The following is a 16,873-nucleotide window of genomic DNA, read 5'->3' as shown; positions in this document are numbered from 1 at the left end:
ACCTTCTGTAAAATGGTATGTAAACTTATAATGATTTGCTTAATGCTTGTTTTCCCTGATCATAAGCTCTATAATTGTCCTGTTTAGTCCACATCATCAGAGTTTGACACTGCTTGTCACATCACACTAAGCAAACAACACCTTTGCTGAACTGATACTCAACTCTTTTTCAGACGATAAAAAATAGGTATCTAGGGGCTTCCCTGGTGGCGCAGTGGTTGAGAGTCTGCCTGCTAATGCAGGGGACACAGGTTCGAGCCCTGGTCTGGGAGGATCTCACATGCCGTGGAGCAACTGGGCCCGTGAGCCACAACTACTGAGCCTGCATGTCTGGAGCCTGTGCTCCGCAACAAGAGAGGCCGTGATAGTGAGAAGCCCGCACACCGCGATGAAGAGTGGCCCCCACTTGCCACAACTAGAGAAAGCCCTCGCACAGAAACGAGGACCCAACACAGCAAAAATAAATAAATTAATTAATAAACTCCTACCCCAACATCTTAAAAAAAAAAAGATCATTAAAAATAGGTATCTAGGGCCTCCCTGGTGGCGCAGTGGTTGAGAGTCCGCCTGCCGATGCAGGGGATACGGGTTCGTGCCCCGGTCTGGGAGGATCCCATATGCCGCGGAGCGGCTGGGCCCGTGAGCCATGGCCGCTGGGCCTGTGCATCCGGAGCCTGTGCTCCACAACGGGAGAGGCCACAACAGTGAGAGGCCCACAAACCGCAAAAAAAAAAAGAAAAAAAAAAAAAAAAGGTATCTAGGGGGGCTTCCCTGGTGGCGCAGTGGTTGAGAGTCCGCCTGCCAATGCAGGGGACACGGGTTCGTGCCTTGGTCCAGGAGGATCCCACGTGCCGCGGAGCAGCTGGGCCCGTGAGCCATGGCCGCTGGGCCTGTGCGTCCGGAGCCCGTGCTCCGCAGCGGGAGAGGCCGCAGTGGTGAGAGGCCCGCGTACCGCAAAAAAAAAAAAAAAAAAAAAAGGTATCTAGGGTTATTAAAAAAAAAATCTTTTTTTTTTTTTTTTGTCTGTGTTGGGTCTTCGTTGCTGTGTGCAGGCTTTCCCTAGTTGTGACGAGCAGGGGCTACTTTTTGTTGCGGTGCACGGGATTCTCACTGCAGTGGCTTCTCTTGCTGTGGATCACAGGCTCTAGGCACATGGGCTTCAGCAGTTGTAGCATGCAGGCTCAGTAGTTGTAGCACGCGGGCCCTAGAGTGGGTGGGCTTCAACAGTTGTGGCTCAGTAGTTGTGGTGCACAGGCTTAGTTGCTCCGTGACATGTGGGATCTTCCCGGACCAGGGATTGAACCTGTGTCCCCTGCATTGGCTGGCGGATTCTTAACCACTGCACCACCAGGGAAGTCCCTCACTGTAGTTTTGATTTGCATTTCTCTAATAATTAGCGATGTTGAGCATCTTTTCATGTACCTGTTGGCCATCTGTATGTCTTCATTGGAGAAAGGTCTATTTAGGTCTTATGCCCATTTTTTGATCGGATTGTTTTTTTGATATTGAGCCATATGAGCTGTTTGTAAATTTTGGAGATTAATCCCTTGTCGGTCAGGATGCATCGTTTGCAAATACCTTCTTCCATTCTCTGGGTTGCCTTTTTGTTTTGTTTATAGTTTGCTGTGCAAAAGCTTTTGCGTTTAATTAGGTCCCATTTGTTTGTTTTTATTTCCATTACTCTAGGACATGGGTTGAAAAAGATATAGCTGCAATTTATGTCAAACAGTGTTCTGCCTATATTTTCCTCCAAGAATTTTATAGTATCTGGTCTTTCACTTAGGTCTTTAATCCATTTTGAGTTTATTATGGTGTTAAAAAAGTTCTAATTTTTTTTTTTTTTACCTGTAGCTGTCCAGTTTTCCCAGCACCATTCACTGAAGAACTGTCTTTTCTCCATCGTATAGTCTTGCCTCCTTTGTCATAGATTAATTGACCACAGGTTCGTGGGTTTATTTCTGGGCTTTCTATACTGTTCCATTGATCTATAGCTCTATTTTTGTGCAAGTACCATACTGTTTTGAGGACTGTAGCTTTGTAGTATAGTCTGAAGTTAGGAGCCTGATTCCTCCAGTTCCGTTTTTCTTTCTCAAGATTGCTTTGGCTATTCAACGTCTTTTGTGTTGCCATACAAATTTTAAGATTTTTTTGTTCTAGTTCTGTGAAAAATGCCATTGGTAATTTGATAGGGATTGCAATGAATCTGTAGATTGCCTTGGGTAGTACTGTCATTTTGACAATACTGATTCTTCCAATCCAAGAACATGGTATATCTCTCCAACTGTTGTGTTGTCTTTGATTTCTTTCATCAGCGTTTTATAGTTTTTGGAGAGGTCTTTTTCCTCCTTAGGTAGGTTTATTCCTAGGTATTTTATTCTCTTTGATGTAATGGTAAATGGGATTTTTTTCTTTAATTTCTCTTTCTGATCTTTCATTGTTAGTGTTTGGAAATGCAATAGATTTCTCTGAATTTATTTTGTATCCTGCAACTTTACCAAATTCACTGATGAGCTCTAGTAGTTTTCTAGTAGCATCTTTAGGATTTTCTATGTATAGTATCATGTCATCTGCAAAAAGTGACAGTTTACTTCTTCTCCAATTTGGATTCCCTTTATTTTTTCTTCTCTGACTGCTGTGGCTGGGACTTCCAAAACTATGTTGAATAAAAGTGGCAGACATCCTTGTTCCTTGTCTTGTTCCTGATCTCAGAGGAAATGCTTTCAGCTTTTCACTGTTGAGAATGATGTCAGCTGTAGATCTGTCATACATGGTCTTTATTATGTTGAGGTATGTTCTCTCTATACCCACTTTCTGGAGATTTTTATCATAAATGGGTGTTGAATTTTGTCAAAAGCCTTTTCTGCATGTATTGAGATGATCATATGGCTTATATTCTTCAATCTGTTGATGTGGTGAATCACACTGATTGATTTGAGGATACTGAAAAATCCTTGTATCCCTAGGATAAATCACACTTGATCATGGTTACGATCCTTTTAATGCATTGTTGGATTTCTTTTGCTAGTATTTTGTTGAGGATTTTTGCATCTCTCTCTGTTCATCAGTGATATTGGTGATGGTTGCACAACTCTGTGAATATACTAAAAACTACTGAATTGTACACTTTAAATGAGTGAATTGTATATGATTATTTAAAAAAAATTTTAATTTCCTCTAGAATTTATTGCAGTTACCATGTTATAACAAAAGCAGATCATTCTTAATGTGTTAATTTCATTTATAAATTTAAATAAAAATATATGATCCCCATCACATAAACAGATAATTCTAAATCTACTTTGAAGTTTAATCAATCAATAAGTATTTATTTGGAAATTGTACCTAGTATCATATTATACCAAATATAAGGCTGCTGTCCTCAGAATATATGGATCATTGGTAATCAATCTTTAAACTAGTGAATGTCATTAATACATTGGGAAATATTGGAAAACTAACAAATTTATCTAGACATTGTTTATCTTGCCCTTCTGAGAGACTTGTAGATCTAGATGAGAGTAGTTTGGAAATGGGGTCTCGTTTAGTCCAGAAAATCTTCAAAGTCAAATATAGTTCTCGGCTAATCAGAGACTAAAGAATCTTTATAAGGTGAAGTAGGCTTGGAAATCAACCAGTCTTATTTTGAATTAGCATGTTTTAGTCAAAGTATGGAATTAATGATCAAGTATCAGTTAGGAATTTCTGTAATATACTCCAATGCCAAGTGACCACTAACATTCTATTTCCTACTATAATAATTCTTTGATGAGAGGTAGAAGGCAATATTCTTTATTGCCAGCTATAAAATAAATTGCACTCCAATGCCTATGAGCTCTAAAGATAAATCTTTTTTTTAATATAAGAAACTCACTGAATCAAATGAATACTAATTAAAGCAAATGTAGTGTACATAAAACTGAGGTAAGAGATCTCTAATTCCATAGGAAATCTATGAAATGATTAATCATTTTAAGAGAAGAATTATTTTTCCAGTAGCCCCACTGCTTTGAATATCATCTTCATGGGCCACCTTCTCCAGTGGAATCTGAAGACCTAATACTGGTCTCAACCAACCAATTTCCATTCCAGCTTGAAGGGCTGCTGCAAACTGCTGAAATTCCTCCTTGGTGGATGAATAGAGAGCAACTCCTATTATGCTAGATTCCTTTGCCATGATGTCTCCTGTGGGTTTATTTCAACAGGACCTCTGCTGCCAACAACTACTACTCGTCCTCCATGTGACAAAGATTCAAATCATTGCTAAGATTTACATTAGCTAACATTTCAATAATCACATCAACTCCTTTTCACCAACAGATTTCTTAATTTTATCAATATAATTAGCTTCTTTGTGATTAAACACTTCGTGGCCCCCATTTTGCAAAACAGTGTTTTGTCCTTCCTCAGTACCAGCTGTGCCCAAAACCTTTAAGCCATAAGCTCTAGCAGTCTGGCATGCTGCTATCCCAACTCCTCCACTAGCTCCATGAACCAGAACACTTTCTCCAGGTTTCACACAGGCACTGTGGAGCAGAGCTCAATAAGCAGTAAAATATGGGATACTGATGGCAGCTCCTTGTTTAAAGTCCATTTTTTCCGGCAGTGTGTAAACAGGGTAATTGGCTGCCAGAGCATACTCTGCGTAGCCCCCAGAGATCGTGCTGGTAGTGAAAACTCTGTCACCTTTCCTGAAAGCAGATACACATTCTCCAACAGCTTCTATTATCCCAGCCATATCTAATCCAAGAGTATAAGGTGGAAGTGGTTTTCTACTGTAGGTACCAGAGTGAATTTGTGTGTCCACTGGGTTTACACTACACGCTTGGACTTTGATTAGAACCTGATGGTCTTTCAGAATTGGTATGGCAACATCCGACTGGAGTTTCATCACTTCTGGTCCACAAATTAAAAAACTCTAATAGCTCTCATCAACCTCTGTTCAGTCACCATGGTGATCTAGATACGAGTTCAAGAGTGGGAAATCAAAATCTGCAAGAGCTCCCTCAGATTCCATGGAAAAAAGGGCTGTGTGATGTATGATTTCATCTCAATAAAGCTGTTATTAAAAATCTATCGTGGGCTTCCCTGGTGGCGCAGTGGTTGAGAGTCCGCCTGCCGATGCAGGGGACACAGGTTCGTGCCCCGGTCCGGGAAGATCCCACGTGCCGCAGAGCGGCTGGGCCCGTGAGCCATGGCTGCTGAGCCTGTGCGTCCAGAGCCTGTGCTCCGCAACGGGAGAGGCCACAACGGTAAGAGGCCCACATAACGCAAAAAAAAAAAAAAAAAAAAAAAATCTATTGTGGATTTCCCTGGTGACTCAGGGGTTACGAATCCTCCTGCCAGTGCAAGGGACGCCTACAGCCCGTGCTCCACAACAACAGAAGCCACTGCAATGAGAAGCCTGCACACCACAATGAAGAGTAACCCCCGCTCGCCACAACTAGAGAAAGCCCACGCACATCAACGAAGACCCAACACAGCCATAAATAAATAAATAAATAGATAGATAGATAGATAAATAAAATCCATCGTGGTGATTATTGTACAATGTGAAATACTTAATGCCACTGAACTGTACACATAGAAATAAGTTAAAATGGTAAATTTTACTATGTATAATAATTTTAATACTGGAGCACCAAAGATAACTAAAAAAAAGGGCTGATTATTAAAGATTAGAGGAACTAATTATTGGGCCTCTAGAAGACCAAGGTATACTAATTTAAGAGATAACTTCTGTAAGTGGTAAAGTAATTCCTCACATAATACACTCTTCAAGAATACTTAGGATTCAAAGATTATAAGACTAATGTTTGCATAAAAGGAGAAGTCTCAATTATTCTACACCTATATAAATGAACATTTATGAACTGCTTCATAATCTGGTCAGTTATATTGGTCAGATAATACTGAAACAGACAACAAGATATTTATATTTTCTAATTTTTCCCCACAAAAATAAGCCATTATAAAAGATTAACAGGCTATGATAATAACAGTATCTTAAATCAGATGCTATGATTTTAGTTAGGAGTTATGCATAAAAATACAACAAACAAACACACAAAAACAACACTATCTGTAGTCCATCATGGTAACGAAGACACCTGAAAAAGGTACCTAGGGACCACAGCAAAAAAGCTCAGCTTCAAGCAAAACTCACTGCAATATCACAGACAAGATGTCTCACCTAGGTGATGCAATTCTACAGCAAAACAGAAAATCAATTAAACCAAGCTAACACTACTCCAATGTAGCAAACCTAGTCAACAACACTGAAGTTCAATAAAGCTAGTAGCCTTTCTCTAAAGACCTAAATTGAATAAAGATTTCATTTTTCCTAAAACTTAAAAAAAAAACAAAGGAAGAAATGGAATATTACTCAGCCATAAAAAGAAATGAAGTTGAGTTATTTGTAGTGAGGTGGATGGACCTAGATTCTGTCATACAGAATGAAGTAAGTCAGAAAGAGAAAAACAAATACTATATGCTAACACATATATATGGAATCTAGAAAAAAAAAAAGGTTCTGAGGAACCTAGGGGTAGGACAGAAATAAAGAAGCAGACGTAGAGAATGGACTTGAAGACACGTGGAGGGGGAAGGGTAAGCTGGGATGAAGTGAGAGAGTGACATGGACATATATACACTACCAAATGTAAAATAGATAGCTAGTGGGAAGCAGCCGCATAGCACAGGAGATCAGCCCGGTGCTTTGTCACTACCGAGAAGGGTGGGATAGGGAGGATGGGAGGGAGATGCAAGAGGGAGAAGATATGGAGATATATGTATATGTAGAGCTGATTCACTTTGCTATAAAGCAGAAACTAACACACCATTGTAAAGCAATCATACTCCAATAAAGATGATAAAAAAAAGAGAACTACAACTAAACTTGTACAATAACATTCAAAAACAGGGAGAATGAATTTGGTTGTATAAAATATTTGCTGAATAAGTAATTTCACATTTATGGTTCAAAAGTTGTTTTTTAATAAATATGCTTTATTTCTTTATAATAATATTTATGTTAAAGGCACTAGACCTATGATATGAGTTTCCAGGATGATGAAATGGAGACATCCAAAGTAAAAACAAAAAATATTTGACTACACAAAACGTGAAGACAGAAAAGATATTCACATAAAGGTAATGACCCACTGGCTACTCCTATCAAAGATGAATAAAACATAAACAAATATATTAATGCTTGGATGGCTACTATTTCTCACTTCATTCCAAAACTTCCAAGTGCTAGGAAACAAGGAGGTTGGAGGATGAGAATGTAAAACAAATGTAAGTAAGGCCTTGAACGCAAAGGAGTTTACAACCACTGAAAGAGGGTGAACAAGAGAATAAAGCACTGTGCAAACAAAGTGTCCATCCTCTATACTGCCAGAGGTATCTTTCAACAATTTATAAACATTCCAAAGCTCCCCAGTCTCCATAAGCTAAAGATCCTTAGCAGGCATTCAAACTTGAGCTGAGCCTTTCTAGTCTCATCTCCTAACCTTGCCAAACACAAATACCATCTGACAATGATGGAAAGCCACTGGTTATTCTTCAAGCGTAACAGGTTCCTTGGAGCCTCTGAGATTTTCCTCGTGTAAACCAGTTTCGTGGAACTTTTCTTTCCTGGTTACATTATGAACGTATGAATTCAGTATCAGATGTGGTTCTGCCTGGAGGAGAGAAAAACTAAATTACCTCTCAAAACTACTTTCAGCCAAGCTCCCTGGTGGCCTAGTGGTTAGGATTCCAGGCTTTCACTGCCATGGCCCAGGTTCAATCCCTGTTTGGGGAACTGAGATTCCCGCAAGGCATGCAGGGCGACCAAAAAAAAAAAAATTACTTTCAGCCTAAGATTGTATTTCTAGAAGTATTTTAGATGGCAGCAGGGCTTTTATTTTATTCCTACAACAAAGTTAACATTCATCTATGAATGTATCTTAAGGATAAAATGACGAGTTGGACTAATTAAAAAAGATACATGCATCCCAATGTTCATAGCAGCACTAGCCAAGACATGGAAGCAACCTAAATGTCCATCAACAGATGAATGGATAAAGAAGATATGGTATATATATACACAATGGAATACTACTCAGTCATCAAAAAGAATGAAATAATGCCATTTACAGCAACATGGATGGACCTATCATACTAAGTAAGTGAAGTTAAGTCAGAAAGAGAAAGACAAATACCAAATGATATCACTTATATGTAGAATATAAAATATGATACAAATGAACTTATTTACAAAACAGAAACAGACTCAAAGACTTAGAAGACAAGCTTATGGTTATCAAAGGGGAAAGGGGGCTGGGGGAGGGATAAATTAGGAGTTTTGGATTAGCAGATACAAATTACTATATATAAAATAAACACAAAGGTCCTAGGGACTTCCCTGGTGGCGCAGTGGTTAAGAATCCACGTACCAATGCAGGGGACATAGGTTCGATCCCTGGTCCAGGAAGATCCCACATGCCGCGAAGCAACTAATAAGCCCGTGCGCCACAAATACTGAGCCTGTGCTCTAGAGCCCACAAGCCACAACTACTGAGCCCGCAAGCCACAACTACTCAAGCCCGCATGCCTAGAGCCCGTGCTCTGCAACAAGAGAAGCCACCTCAATGCGAAGCCCACACACCGCAACAAAGAGTAGCCCCCACTCACCCCAACTAGAGAAAGCCCGCGTGCAGCAACAAACACCCAATGCAACCATAAATAAATAAGTAAGTAGGTCCTATTGTATAGCACAGGGAACTATATTCAATATCCTGTAATAAACCATAATGGAAAAGAATATAGGGGCTTCCCTGGTGGCTCAGTGGTTGAGAGTCCACCTGCCGATGCAGGGGACATGGGTTCATGCCCTGGTCTGGGAGGATTGATCCCACATGCCGCGGAGCAGCTGGGCCCGTGAGCCATGGCTGCTAAGCCTGCACGTCCGGAGCCTGTGCTCCGCAATGGTAGAGGCCACAATGGTGAGAGGCCCGCATATCACAAAAAAAAAAAAAAAAAAAAAAAGAATATACATACATACATGCATACATATATATAACTGAATCACTTTGCTATACACAAATCAACTATACTTCAATAAAAAAAAAGGTTTTTAAAAAGATGACTTGGAAATAATCTGTACCCTCAAAGAACAGTTCAGTGGGAAGTTCAAAATAAGTACTAGCATAAGACTAGCTTTTCCAGCATTAACCTTACTCAAAAACTTTTTAGGTCTAAGTGTAGAAAAGTATGATCCACTTCTTCTTACGGGGAAAAATAAGAAAAAAATGGCAATATAAGGAACTTAACTCATATTATCTTGTTTGTGCATTTATTTACTAGTTTACCTCTCCCAACTTACAAATGATAAGCTGTAGAACAGGAATCTCATCTATCTGGTTCATGGCTACACTCAATGTTGGTCCCTGCCTAGTGCTAAATGAAATAATCAATGAAAGAAACCATCAAGTAGACAGCATTCACTAAGTTTGTCCAGAGTCTGCATTCTTGGAAAAATGAAAGTAGATACAGCTCACAGGGGCACACTTATGATAAAACTCAGTGAACTGAGGTTTAAGAACCAGAAGGCCAAATTTATTAATTAATGTAAGAAATAATTTTGTAAGGATGGGAATATTCAGGTCAATATAACTAGCAATTTTTCTCATCCAAGCTGTACACTTAAGATTCATATGCTTTTCTATACGTTACACTTCAATAAAAAGTTTTCCTTGTAAAAAAAAATCTAAATAATCACTGTCTGAAATAATAACATCTTATGGGGTTTTACACACACACACACACACACACACACACTTAAAGTACACATAGTAAGTCAAGTCAGAAGGAAGAATGGTAAGTAGAATTAGACTGCCAAGGTCCCTGCACTGCCCAGAAGGGTAAAGGAATTAATTACCTGTAAACTTTTGTAAGTCATGGCTGCATGCTACAACTTCTGGGCTAATCACAAAAAGAAAAAGAAAAAAAAAATTGTATAACTTTCCAATTAATAAAGAATATGGAATAATTTTTTAAAAGACTACAAATTCAAATAACACAAGAAGAGAAAAAGAAACACTGAGGACAAAAAGAAAGCACATTGAGAAGGTGGTAGATTTATTTTAAATCCAAATATATAATTATATTAAATGTAAATGTACTAATGTTCCAATTTTAAAAACAATTATCAGACTGGACAAACACAAAACTTAACTAGATGACTACTAAGCCACATCTGAAACATAAGAATACAAAAATGTTGAAAGTAAAAAGATAGAGGGACTTCCCTGGTGGCACAGTGGTTAAGAATCTGCCTGCCAATGCAGGGGACACGGGTTCGAGCCCTGGTAGGTCAGGGAACTAAGATCCCCCATATGCGGGGCAGGGCAGCCAAAATAAATAAATTAATTAAAAAGGATAGAAAAATATAAATACTATGAAAACATTAGCCAAAAGAAAGATGGTATACCTATACTAACATCAAAGTAAACTTTGGGCTTCCCTGGTGGTGCAGTGGTTGAGAGCCCACCTGCCGATGCAGGGGACACGGGTTCGTGCCCTGGTCCGGGAAGATCCCACATGCCACAGAGCGGCTGGGCCCGTGAGCCATGGCCGCTGAGCCTGTGCGTCCAGAGCCTGTGCTCTGCAACAGGAGAGGCCGCAACAATGAGAGGCCCACGTACCGCAAAAGGAAAAAAAAAAAGTAAACGTTAGGGCAAAAAGCATTACTAGAAATAGTGGAACACTTGATGATGACAAAAGGTTGAAGTCACCAAGAACACAATAACAATTCCAGGGACTTCCCTGGACGTCCAGTGGCTAAGAATCTGCGCTTCCACTGCAGGGGGCACGGGTTTGATCCCTGGTTGGGGAACTAAGATAGTGCATGCCGCGTGGTGTGGCCAGAAAAAAAGTCTCAAAAACCTGTAAGTTAAAAATGGAAAAACTACAAGGATACATATACAGAGCCACAATCACCATGGGAAATTTTAACATACCTCTCTCAATAACAAAATAGACAAAAATTTGATAAAGACACATTATATTTGAACCACTTGATTAACAAAACTGATCTAGTGATCATATATTGAATTCTGCACCTAACAAATTCATTCTTTTCAGGCACAAAGGGAATATTTATTAAAACTGACATAACATATGGACCATAAAGAAAAGTCTCAAGAAAATTAAAAACAGTGAAAATATATTCTCTGACCACAGTACGATTAAAGTAGAAATCAAAAATATAAAGAAAACTAGAAAGTCTCCAAGTGTTTTGAAATAATATACTTCTAATAACCAATGAGTCAAAGGAGAAATCAAAATAGAAATTAGAAAGCATTTTGTACTGAATGACAAAAATACTGCAGAGCAAATCTCCAAAACACTACTATAATAGTACTTAAAGGGAAATTTATACAATTACACACACACACACACACACACACTTATATGAGCATATATTAGGGGGAAAAAAAAACTAAACATGAGCTATGTATCCCTCTCTCAAGAAGTTGGAAAAGACCAGCAAAATAAACCAAAGAAACTATAAGAAAGGAAATAAAGAGCAGAAATAAAACAGAAAACACACAATTGAGAGTCAACAAGGCTGACCAAGGCTGTTTAAGTTCTTTGAACAAAAAACTATTAAATTTATAAACCTCCAGTAAGTCTTACCAAGAAGAAATGAAAGGTACAGATAACTAGTATTAGAAATTAATGAAGCATGATTACAGATCCTGCAGACTTAAAAACATGAGTAATATGAGTAATTTGCACTAATAAATTTGAAACAGTAGATGAAATGTACAAAGTCCTAGAAAAAGAAGAAAGAAAAAAGAAAATCTTAAAGAAATTGAAGCTCTATTTTAAAAACCTTCCCCAGGGTTGCAAAAGGCCAGAATTGCCAAGCCACTCTTAAATAAAAAGAATAAGGTGGGAAGGGCTTCCCCGGTGGCGCAGTGGTTGAGAGTCCGCCTGCCGATGCAGGGGACACGGGTTCATGCCCCGGTCCGGGAAGATCCCACATGCCGCAAAGCAGCTTGGCCCGCCTGCCGATGCAGGGGACACGGATTCATGCCCCGGTCCGGGAAGATCCCACATGCCGCAAAGCAGCTTGGCCCGTGAGCCATGACCACTGAGCCTGCGCGTCCGGAGCCTGTGCTCCGCAGCGGGAGAGGCCACAACAGTGAGAGGCCCGCGTACCCCCCCCCCAAAAAAAAAGAATAAGGTGGGAGGATTTGCTCTCTGGTAAATCAGTAATTTTTATATTAAGTTATAGTGAGTAAGTTTTGTATTGTTGCAAGGGTAGACAAAGCAATTAGCAGAATAGAAATTCTAGAACCAGGTCAATGAATTTATAGACAGTTGGTCATTATAAAACCGACATGGCAGAGCACTGAGGAAAAGAAATGTTTTTAAATACATGATGTTGGGATAATTACATATCCATACTGAAAAAAATTAAACCTGACATCTATTTCATAGTACACATAAAGATCAATTTCAGTTGGATTATAAACCTAAATGTGAAAGGCAATGCAAAACAAAACACAAAAAACAAAACAAAATTTCTAAAATATAATAGGGGAGACTATCTTCATTACTCAGGCTATGGAAAAACTTCTTAAAATGGGACACAAAAATCACAGATTTTTATAGATTGGGTACATCTATCTACATTAAAACTAACATTTTCTGGGGCTTCCCTGGTGGCGCAGTGGTTGAGAGTCCGCCTGCCGATGCAGGGGACACGGGTTCGTGCCCCGATCCCGGAAGATCCCACATGCCGCGGAGCGGCTGGGCCCGCGAGCCATGGCCGCGGAGCCTGTGTGTCCGGAGCCTGTGCTCCGCAACGGGAGAGGCCACAGCAGTGAGAGGCCCGCGTACAGCAAAAAAAAAAAAAAAAAAAAAAAAAAAAAAAAAAAAAACTAACATTTTCTGTTCATTAAAAATTGTCACTAAGAGTGAAAAAAGCAAGCAATCATAGGTTGGTCTGTTAAAAAAAAAATACACCTTTTGTTTTTCTTTATGGAGAATAAAGGACATGCTTTGAAGGAGGATGAAGCAACAGTTTAAGACTATCACAGTGTCTGTGTTACCGATTAAAAGTCTTTCTCTAAACTGTGAGTGTAGTTTCTTTAATATGCACCTTAACTTTTCTACAGCAAAAGTTAAGCAAATAAGTTTTGACTCTGGAAAAACATTGCTCAATAATAATGAAGTAATCAAAACTAAAAACCCAAGAAAGAAAAACAAAGCTCGAAAATACCCTCCCTTCAACTCTAGTAAAACACACATTTTTCCAGCATACCAATTTTTTAAAAAATTACAATAAATAAAGTCTTTGCTCTCATTGGGTTTAAAACTGTCAATACATATACCTTACAATACAAGTATGTATCATTTAGGTATAGAGGATAAATTCTTTAATATTTTAGTTCAAGGTAGTTTTTTGTTTTTTGGGTTTTGCGGTACGCGGGCCTCTCATTGTTGTGGCCTCTCCCGTTGTGGAGCACAGGCTCCAGACCCGCAGGCTCAGCGGCCATGGCTCACGGGCCCAGCCACTCCGCAGCATGTGGGATCTTCCCGGACCGGGGCACAAACCCGTGTCCCCTGTATCGGCAGGCGGACTCTCAACCACTGCACCACCAGGGAAGCCCTGTTTTGTTTTAAAGACTGAATCCCCAGGGACTTCCCTGGTGGTCCAGTGAGTAAGACTTTGCACTCCCAATGCAGGGGGCCAGGGTTCGATCCCTGGTTGGGGAACTAGATCCCGCATGTGTGCCGCAAAGTCCACATGCCACAACTAAAAAAAAAAAAAAAAAAGATCCCACAGGCCGCAACTAAGACCCACAGCATACATGCATGCATGCATCCATGAATTTAAAAAAAAAAGACAATCTCCAAATACTAGATCAGGATCTCAATGTCTCTCTCACCTGGTCAGCATTCAAGTTGTTATATCTTCCTTGTATTGAGGGTAACCCAAAACTCCAGAGAAAGAGTATAGTCCACTTATAGTCCACTTAGGTGGCTCTTTTACATTGTCCAAAGACATATTTTAGCACCCTTTCAGATATTCCTACCCATTTATGATCAATAGCTTCTGGAAGCTATTTAGTTTCTGGAAATTAAAATAGCTCCTTTTCATAGAAAGATTAGACATATCTAATTTTAAAACAGCATTCCTTCTGTATTTGCATTTCTTCTGTATTCATTCAAATCTCTTCAGCTAAGCTTATTTCTCCAAAATAGTTTTCAAAATCCCTAATAGTACATTCTTTATATCCTCCTATATAAAGGCAATTTAAATGACCATTTCAATCAAAGCCTAACTAATCTTATCCTGAACACTGTGGCTATTCATTTTTCTTCCAACAATATTATAACATTTGTACTTAATACTCCTGTGTCACCATACACACCAAACTTCATACAGCATTATGTTCTAATACTTTTCTTCCTATCCCACTCCCAACCCATGCCATATAGTTTATTCTGTATTATATAAATTTATTCAGTCAGTCATCAAGAAGTTCTGATAAAAGAAAGCATATATTGAGGCAAGGAAGACCAACTAAAACTAACAAGAATATTTAGTTATCAACAAATATGGTTCTATACAACACAAAATAGAAATCTGTTAAGTATTGTAGGTATACTCCTGGTTCTGTCTGAGTATGCCTAGCTCTTCCAAGAAATCATTTCTCTGTTTAAAAAAGGAAATATCTCCAGGTGATTTCATAACCCACTCTTAATATTTCTACAACCTTTTCAGTCAGGAGATTCTTCCATATATATGACTTAAATTCACTATGTTTCATAGCACAGGGAGATCAGCTCAGTGCTTTGTGTCCATCTAGAGGGATGGGATAGGGAGGGTGGGAGGGAGACGCAAGAGGGAGGAGATATGGGGATATATGTATACGTATAGCTGATTCACTTTGTTATACAGCAGAAACTAACACACCATTGTAAAGCAATTATACTCCAATAAAGATATTTAAAAAAATTGACTATGTTTCAGCTTAAGCCTCTCTTATTGTTCAGATCTTAGAATTGCAAGTTAACAAGCTATTATCTTTTCTGTAAGATATTACAAATACAAAGACTTTTTTCAGTTGTACTTTTGCCTTCTTGATGTGACTGGACAATTCTCATTTGAATGTCACATTTTAATTCCATGATTAAACAAACCTATGATTTTCCTTGTGTATAAGCAACATGTGAAGTGATTCTTATTACTTCTTATTCAGTGTCAGTCAGTAACACAATCAACAAAGCAAATTTTATCAAAGCCACTGAAGTTTTAAACTTTCTTTTTTGTAATTAATTTATTTATTTTTGGCTGCATAGGGTCTTCGTTGCTGCACACAGCTTTTCTCTAGTTGTGGCGAGCAAGGGCTACTCTTCGTTGTGGTGTGCGGGTTTCTCATTGTGGTGGCTTCTCTTGTTGCAGAGCACGGGCTCTAGGAGCGCGGGCTTCTGAAGTTGTGGCACACGGGCTCAGTAGTTGTGGCTCACAGGCTCTAGAGCGCAGGCTCAGTAGCTGTGGCGCACAGGCTTAGCTGCTCCACGGCATGTGGGATCTTCCTGGACCAGGGATCGAACCTGTGCCCCTGCATTGGTAGGTGGATTCTTAACCACTGAGCCACCAGGGAAGTCCTCAAAGCCACTGAATTTTAAAACTAATTTGTTTACCTTACTCTCTACTTAACTGTAAGTTACATGTATTAAGAATTTTGTCATATAAATTACAGAAGTCCAGTACAGCAAAATACCTGAGAAAAAACACTTAATCTTATCTAACATTTAGTTCATGTAGCTCAACTTTCCAGAGATGATTACAGTTTTTTCACTCTTATGGTTCTGGGAACACCAAAGTATCCTGTACTTTCTGCACACCTTCTACCTATACAAAATTTATCAAGGAAAGGTTGTATAGTTTAGTGTCTTAGTAGTGGAGCTCTAGAACCAGGCTGTTGAGCTGAAACCCAAGTTTGGCCAGTTACTAACTGTATATACTACTGAGACAAGTTATTTAACCTATCTGTGCCTGAATTTCCTCATGGTAAAATAAGAATAACAGTAGTACCTATCTTATAGAAATATTTCAACTTTTTTTCATTGAAATATATTTGATTTCAATGTTGTGTTAGTTTCTGGTATACAGCAAAGTGACTGTCTTTTTAATATATATATATATTTATTTATTTTGTTGTTGTTATATTCTTTTCCATTATAGCTTATTACAAGATATTGAATATAGTTCCCTGTGCTATACCGTAGGACCTTGTTGTTTATCTATTTTATATATAGTAGTCTGTGTCTGCTATTCCCAAACTCCTAATTGATCCCTCCCCACCTATCCCCCTTGGTAACCATAAGTTTGTTTTCTATGTCAACTTTTTATTTTACAGAAAAGTTACAAACCTTAGTCTCCTCTCATCGGTGACATTTCCTGTCTTTCCTGTTTTTATGACCTTGACACTTGTAAAGCAAACTGGTCAGTTATTTTGTGTAATGTCCCTCAATTTAGATTTGTCTTATGTTTTCTCATTAGAATGAGGTCATACATTTTTGACAAGACCACCACAGAACTGATGTGCCTTTCTCAGTGCATCATAAAAGAAATACATGATGTCATAGTAATGTCTTATTCCTAGTGATGTTAACCTTGATGGCTTGATTATGGCAATCTCCACAGAGTTTCTCTACCATAAGTTACTGTTTTTCCCCTCGTAAATAATAAATATCTTGAGGAAGATACTTTGAGATTATTCAAATATCCTGCCTTTGCAAAATTTCGCCCTCTAATTTTAGCATTCATCAAATGGATCTTGCCTGTAGCAATTAGCACTGTGGT

The 16,873-nt window shown here is 38.9% G+C and overlaps 1 protein-coding gene and 1 pseudogene across 3 annotated transcripts in view; both read right to left on the bottom strand.

The window, feature by feature from the left end:
• Positions 1-16,873, bottom strand: part of RAB6A (RAB6A, member RAS oncogene family) — an 81,619-nt gene that overhangs the window by 49,024 nt on the left and 15,722 nt on the right. The gene's annotated exons all lie outside the window — the stretch shown is intronic.
• LOC309807838 (zeta-crystallin-like) lies at positions 3,875-5,468 on the bottom strand (annotated as a pseudogene). The gene has a single exon. The product of its transcript is annotated as a zeta-crystallin-like (transcript).

Source organism: Mesoplodon mirus, assembly GCF_964341445.2.
Source record: "Mesoplodon mirus genome assembly, chromosome: 7".
NCBI lineage: Eukaryota > Metazoa > Chordata > Mammalia > Artiodactyla > Ziphiidae > Mesoplodon > Mesoplodon mirus.
This window is presented reverse-complemented; position numbering and strand designations above follow the sequence as displayed.